General features: G+C 35.7%; 1 long non-coding RNA gene across 2 annotated transcripts; it reads left to right on the top strand.

Annotated features, from left to right (window-relative positions):
* The first annotated feature begins 919 nt into the window (after positions 1–919).
* On the top strand, positions 920–3,612 carry LOC128634097 (uncharacterized). Of its 2 annotated transcripts, XR_008397291.1 has the most exons (4): positions 920–1,182; positions 1,726–1,745; positions 2,331–2,453; positions 2,584–3,612. It is a non-coding gene; the product is annotated as an uncharacterized LOC128634097 (long non-coding RNA). The 2 variants fall into 2 exon arrangements; XR_008397290.1 differs by lacking the exon at positions 1,726–1,745.
* Positions 3,613–7,109: the final 3,497 nt, after the last annotated feature.

The following is a 7,109-nucleotide window of genomic DNA, read 5'->3' as shown; positions in this document are numbered from 1 at the left end:
AAAACAACGAAGGCGCTTTAGCATGTGTTAAAAATGTGAAGCATTTCCACACCATGCTTTAATATGATATATATATATATATATATATATATATATATATATATATATATATATATATATATATATATATATATATATATATATATATATTTTTTTTTTGTCAGATAAGTGAGTGTGTCAAATGCTCCAATTTTTTTGTCTGGGCTACAGTGTCAGTAAGGTCATGTATATTTCTTATACAATTCCTTTTTTGCAAGCCCCCAGGAGCTTTAGAAGTCCAAATCTTTTTTGTCCTTACCAGACTGCCAACATATGCTAGTGAGTGATTAATAAATGATATTGGTTTTCCCATGACCAAAAAAAAAAAAAGACTCCATCATTGTGGATTTAAAGGAAGTGATTCAAACCTGTCACAGCTGTTGGTCAGATCTCATTTCAGCTCTGAGTTTAAACTCTCGAATGCTGTGTTTATAGTGTTTTACTGCCTGAACAAATTTCCCTTCTGTATTGTACTTTTTTTTATTCAGCCAACAGGTCATATAGTTTGCAATGTGTCATGCATTGTATCATAACATTTACATTCTCTTATATTTTGATTCTTTATTCGTTATTTATTTATGCTCGGAAAGTGCTAGTTGTTTCTCTCATTTTTGCAATTATTCTAGGACATTATAATTTTTATACTATCATAGACTTAAAAGGAGGTCACTAAAAGAAAAATATAACCCTTTATTACATGACATTGCCATATAGCAACAATTAATTCATCTCCAATTTTTTGATAGGCAATATTACAAAACTACTATATTCCGATGTAACTGGAAAAAGGGGGCTTTAACTTTGACATAACAAAAAAAGTGTCATGTCACATGACCAGGAAGTACTGTTTGCATTTCCTCTTCTGCAATCACATGGCATGGTGAAGGTCATCATCAGAGGGCTTTCAAAATGTATTTTTCAATATTAAGGCAAAACGACTCAAAGGAAATATATTAACACTATCTGAGATAAGTTAGCATTTACTTTTTGCCATTCAAACAATTTTTTATATATTCTGAGTATACTAATTGTTGCCATATGGCAACAACATGCAATAATGGAACTGTAGTATGTTGTAATTTCAGACATTTTGCAATTGCACCTTATTTTCCACCTGAGGAAGGATTTTCTGTATTATTTTGAGTGAGTAAATCCATCCACATACTTTTTACAACTGTAATTCTTTACTAGACGATATAGCCTAACTTTTGCATTCTTACTAGGTGGCTAAAAAAAACCCAAAAAACAAACAAACAAAAAATAAAACATCCCTAACAAACCCCAACTTATAGTCTGGAAAATTCAGTAGCTAGAATTGTAATTTTTGACTATATGACACTGTCCACCATTGCACAATTACACAACAACCAACTACCCCCCTAGTTAATATATATATATATATATATATATATATATATATATATATATATATATATATATATATAGAGAGAGAGAGAGAGAGAGAGAGAGAGAGAGAGATAGAGATAGATATAGATATAGATATATATTGAACTAATAAAAAATCCATATTTTTTATGTAACTGTAATAATTCATGCAGTACAGGGATGATTGTTGATATGATGAATTGTTATGTAACATTTGAGGAAGTCTTCAGGATGAAGATTACCCTGCAACATGACAAACTGTGCTTTTTTGTTTGTTTTTTTTGTCTTATTATCTTCAAGAGGGAGGTAAAAAGAGGCTGGTAAGAACAACTGTTTATAGCTGTGATAATATAACTCATAAAAGGAACAAACTTGTTTTGCAGTCATTCCACATCAACAAGAAGGGGATAAAAATTATGATGTCATAATTTAATAAATAAAATAGTGAAATTGTTGGTCGTGGTATAAGAGGAATAAACCACTTTGAGATATGCTGTTATTGAAAAATATTAAACTTCAAGGTGGAACAGTGACTCCCCTTTGATATGTCATTGATTATTTTCCTATAACATCATTTCACAAAGTGTTTTATTCCTTAATTTTTTTTGCCTATTTATTAAATGCAGTATACCATTAATATGTATACTCATATACGGCATTGCCATCTTGTTCTGCAAATTGTTCTAATACAGTGTTTCTTTAGTCTAAAATCTATTTATGGAACTGATTTAAGATGCAAAACTATAGAAATAACAGACTAAAAACACAAAAATATAGAGAGCAAATGTTAGATTATAGAATGACAAGTAAATATTGTCCACTACATAGGAAGACAACAGTAGATGACAAGGGATGAACAGAAGCCTATTTGTAATCTGTTCCTTTACACCCTACTTTCTGCATAGATGTGTTGAGAGACAGAAAAAAAGAGTGAGAGAGAGAGGAAAAAAAAAAAACATCTCAGGAATCAGATTTACAACAGCGAGGTGAAGGTCAGATCCACATGAGGGGGAAAACATCTGCAATCTGTAAGTCAAACCTATTCACGAATCCACAATACCATACGGAGCTTTTTTTTTTTCAACCTGTCAGAAACTATGTGTGTGTGTGTGTGTGTGTGTGTGTGTGTGTGTGTGTGTGTGTGTGTGTGTGTGGAAGCCTGTTCAGTGGACTGTGGTGGGTTTAAAAACCTTTAACTCTGAGGTGTCGGTCTCCCATCCATTCTCTCACCCCCGTCTCTTCTCTAATGGCCTCGAGTGTGAGATGAGCTCGGGGAGTGACAGCAGGACTACAGAGGGTGAAAAATCATGGCTGGCAAGAAGCAAGTGGAGCTTTTGTATAAATGTATAAGATATATGTAGACTGAATTCTGTCCAGTTCTCAAATCTGATTGGTCAGAAAGTGTTGAGTAGTTTTCTATAAAAGCAGCTCAGATAGTAGTTTTGGCTGTAATTCAAATTCAAATCACAGGTTTATATTAAAGCACTCGTTCAAATATAGTGTATAGAAATTACTTTAGAATAATATAGTATAATATAGCTTACACAGAGACTAATAATAAAAATAAACATTGATAAAAACATTGATATGGTGAAGCTTGGTGATATTTATTTAACATTTATGGAAGGGGTCTCCAGTGTGAAGACATTGTAACAGTCGTCAAGACAGGACTGTGTGATTTCTCTCAAACAAGACAAGCTGTGTTTTTTTGTCCTATTAACTTCAAGAAGGACAAAAAAAAAGAGGACGTTAAGGGAATGAGTGTTCAGGAGCTTGTTTTGTGGACGTGCAACAACATTAAGTGTAACTATAAATGGATAAAAACAGGATTATAATTCATTATTAAGTAAAAAATCCAACTGTTGACAAACTGTTGTGGTATATGAGGAATAAAAGAGGAGTAAAAAATAACTCCAACGTATTGGAGTCGCTGATTATGTCCTTATAACTTTATGGTAAGTTGTATCTTTGCCATAATTAAAAAAAAGTGTAAATTAAATGACACCATACACCCTGTAAATGAGATGTTATAGTAGAAACATCACATTAATATAAACCTATGATATGCCTTGTAGCTGGAACTACTGTCAAAGTTGCTGCTGTAGAAAAATAATCAACACCTTCGGACCAATCAGAATCAAGAATTCAAATGCATTGTGGTATCAATAAAATGTAAAATGATGATGATGATGATGATGATGATGATGATGATGATGATTATTATTATTATTATTATTATTATTCACACTGGTGTTGTTGCTGTAGTATATAGACCATGTCTTTGAATCAGAGTTTCTGGTGTGCTAATTAGCGCTACCGTCACTCTTCTGACAGGTGCAGCCCGTCTGCTGGGCTCCAACTCTCCCAAACACACACACACACACACACACACACACACACACACACACACACACGTGCGCACACACACACAAACGTGTTGATTTCGTCCCCCATCTGTTATTACATAATCACTGCCAATGTCTGTGTGATGAAGACGGAGAAGAAGAAAAAGAGAGACAAAAGAAGAGAGAAGCAAGGAAGGAAAGGAAACTCGACAGAAGTGAGTATTAGGGCACGTCAGCGTGGCTGGAGGCGGTTGAGAGTAATTGAGGCCTTGGTTGAAATCGTTAGCTGTAATTCTTGGCTCTGATACTTTCGCAGCAGAGCCGTGCGCCCTTGAAAAGGCTCTGGAAAGTAAATTCCATGTGGAGTCTCATTCTTTACAATTATAGCAGTGATACAATTATGAATTTTGATCTGCGATACCATATACATATACGCTTCTGGTATAATTCTTAAATTGTTCTTGATCAGTGTATATATTTACAGCACAGGCATGGGAAAGTGAACTTTGGTTGGCTTGGGTGGGGGAAAAAAATAAAAGATTTGAGAATTGACAGGAATCTGAAACATTTTTAAGCTGAGGTTCTTTCTTTCAACATACTTAGAGGTCAAAGGGTCACCATTTTAATCCAGGATGGAAGGAAAGTTGGCCGGTGAAAGGAAATAATGTCATATTATCAAGGCCGCTAAGTCTGATGCCACCGTGAAAAAAAAAGGTTATTTTTCCAGCATAGACAGGAGACGAGCCTGCCTGAGGTCACGTGAATTCCTTCCGAAAGAGGCTTACGGGATTCATAAAGAAAGTGCCAGAATACACACCGCTCAGGCCGTGCCATCAGGCGTTTTTCAACGCCGTGAGGAGCTAAACGGTCGATAGCAGAGCCGAGAGGCTCGGGAACGCTCACCCTAATTGTTTGTTCAATTATTTTTCTTGGATGCTGCACCTGCACTCCACCAAGTTAGCTCTGGAGACGCGCAGCACAATTAGAGCCTGCCGAGCAGCGAGGACTGTGGGTAAACGCAGGCCAAGCAGCCCGTAGGGCGAATCGGATAAATACCTTTTAGTGCTTTAGGTAGTGTTGCGAGGAAGAGAGATCCAGGGCTCTCGGGGAGTAATTTCGGCCTTATTTGTCTGCATGTTTGACCTCCTCTTGACAAGGTTCCAGAGCGTTTTGTCAGCAGCACTATGCTATCCTTCCCCTGATTTAATCAAAGGCCATTATGAAGGCGAGGAGAACCGGGGAGGATGTTACCTCCACTGAACTGTCTAACTCCCCTGCTCCTGCTCGCTCTCACACACACATCTGAGGTGGGTGAGATTTCACGGGTAAGTGCATTAGACAGCTTAAAACCTGAAGCATGAGAGCAAGTACACACTTCACCTTACACACACACACACACACACACACTGGGCCACATAGGGCCACATATTCAAGGTTTGTATGTTTCCTGCATCTTGTATTAATCTTAAAACTGTTGTAGAATGGCTCCTTGTGGAACAAATGCATTCTCTCTCTCTCTCTCTCTCTCTCTCTCTCTCTCTCTCTCTCTCTCTCTCTCTCTCTCTCTCTCTCTCTCTCTCAGGAAAAAATAACCTTTTATTAATTTTAAAAAAGTATCTATTTTCTGTTTTTTTAAGCATTGGCAACACATATTTGACACTTATACATCAAGAAATAGAGAATAATAAACCTGCCCTGATTAGCAACAGTAGCTTAGCACAGGACAGTGCATAAATTAGCCTGCAGTTACCCTTATTTTACCTAACCAGCAGCAGCATTTTGACTAAAAGCTAGCCATGTTTATTAACAAGCTAGTTTTTGGCTATCTCTATGTGTAATCATAAAAAAGGGGAAAAAACACAGTACTACCATTACACATAAAAAAATAGATAAGGAGTTTAGAATAAAAACAGCACTGTGCCTACTCCACTTGCTCTGCTTGTTCTGCTGCAAAGCTGTGGCCACAGCAGCATCAGAGCTGTGGAAGTGGAAACTTTGGGGTCACGGTGGCTGAAGGTGTCAGTCACCTCATTGTTTCATTCTTTTTTCCCCTGTCCTTCCACTTTGCTCTGTCGTTCTGTGGTGGCTCGGATCGGTGGTCTAAAGCAGGAGGATTAAGTGAGCGGGCTGCATTAGGGAAGAGTGTGTAGGATTGGGGCTGCTGCATTGGTCACTGACTTTTAAAGCCTGGGGGATGGATATATGCCATTGCATTTAATGTGGCATAGATATGCACATCTGAGGAAGGATTTATTTTTCCTTGCATCTTTGTGTCCTAAATGCAACTTTGATAGAAACATAATAATAGGTACAGTATATACAGTGCCCTCTAAAAGTATTCATGAAAATGAGCAAAAAAATTAAGGCTACAGGTATAAACAGCTATTTTTGGTCACATCAATCATCAGATTTGTAGATAAACTGCATCTATACCATGTCGTCTTTTAATTTGTACCATTAAAATATCACAAAAGTACAATGTTTATTTCACTATTTTTGTTACATTTTGATATATATGTTCATTTATGTATCATTAAAATATACATCAAAGTGTTTAACAAATCAGACCAACTAGAATGGAAACGCATTAAACCACACTGTATTTTTGAACTCATATTCCTTAAAAAATATTATATATATATATATATATATATATATATATATATATATATATATATATATATATATATATATATATATATATATATATACCAAAATATCAGTTTTTAGATGACCCACATTTATGAACTTTTATGTGTGTTCCTATTGCTAATTAGAATGATATTACAGAGGAATTTCCGAAAATGTTAACTATTGTTGAATTTTTGTTGGTTTTTATACTGAAAAAATATGTAATTATTTTGTACAGCATTTTCTTGATTAAACGATAAGTAAATTATTTTGTATTATTTGTAGTTCTAATGATGCTTGAAGAACCTGATATATAGTATGCTAGGTTTCTGTGGTGAAATTCTTTGTTGTTTCCTTCTTTGACTCCAAGGACTTATCAATGTTAACACCTCTGAATACTCTGCTGCCCCATTAAAGCAGCATGTGAATACACACAGACACGTTACTGTACATAATGTTACACATAAAAAGCTCTGCATAACCATTCTTTAAGAACACTCAAACATTATACAGTACACAAGACACAGAGGAATGGAAAGGAAGACAGGTGGCCATATGCTGACTGAAAAAAATGCAGTTTGAAGCACCTGCTGGTGAAACAGTATCCAGGTATTTAGAGAAATCACATTTGTGAGATTCATATGCCACATTAGCTGCATTACTGTTATGGTTCACACGGTGCTCAGATTTAAGGTGTACAGTAAACCA

This window comes from Ictalurus punctatus, chromosome 12 (assembly GCF_001660625.3).
Source record: "Ictalurus punctatus breed USDA103 chromosome 12, Coco_2.0, whole genome shotgun sequence".
Classification (NCBI taxonomy): Eukaryota; Metazoa; Chordata; class Actinopteri; order Siluriformes; family Ictaluridae; genus Ictalurus; species Ictalurus punctatus.
Note: the sequence above shows the minus strand (reverse complement) of the source record. Positions and strands in the feature narration are given on the sequence as shown.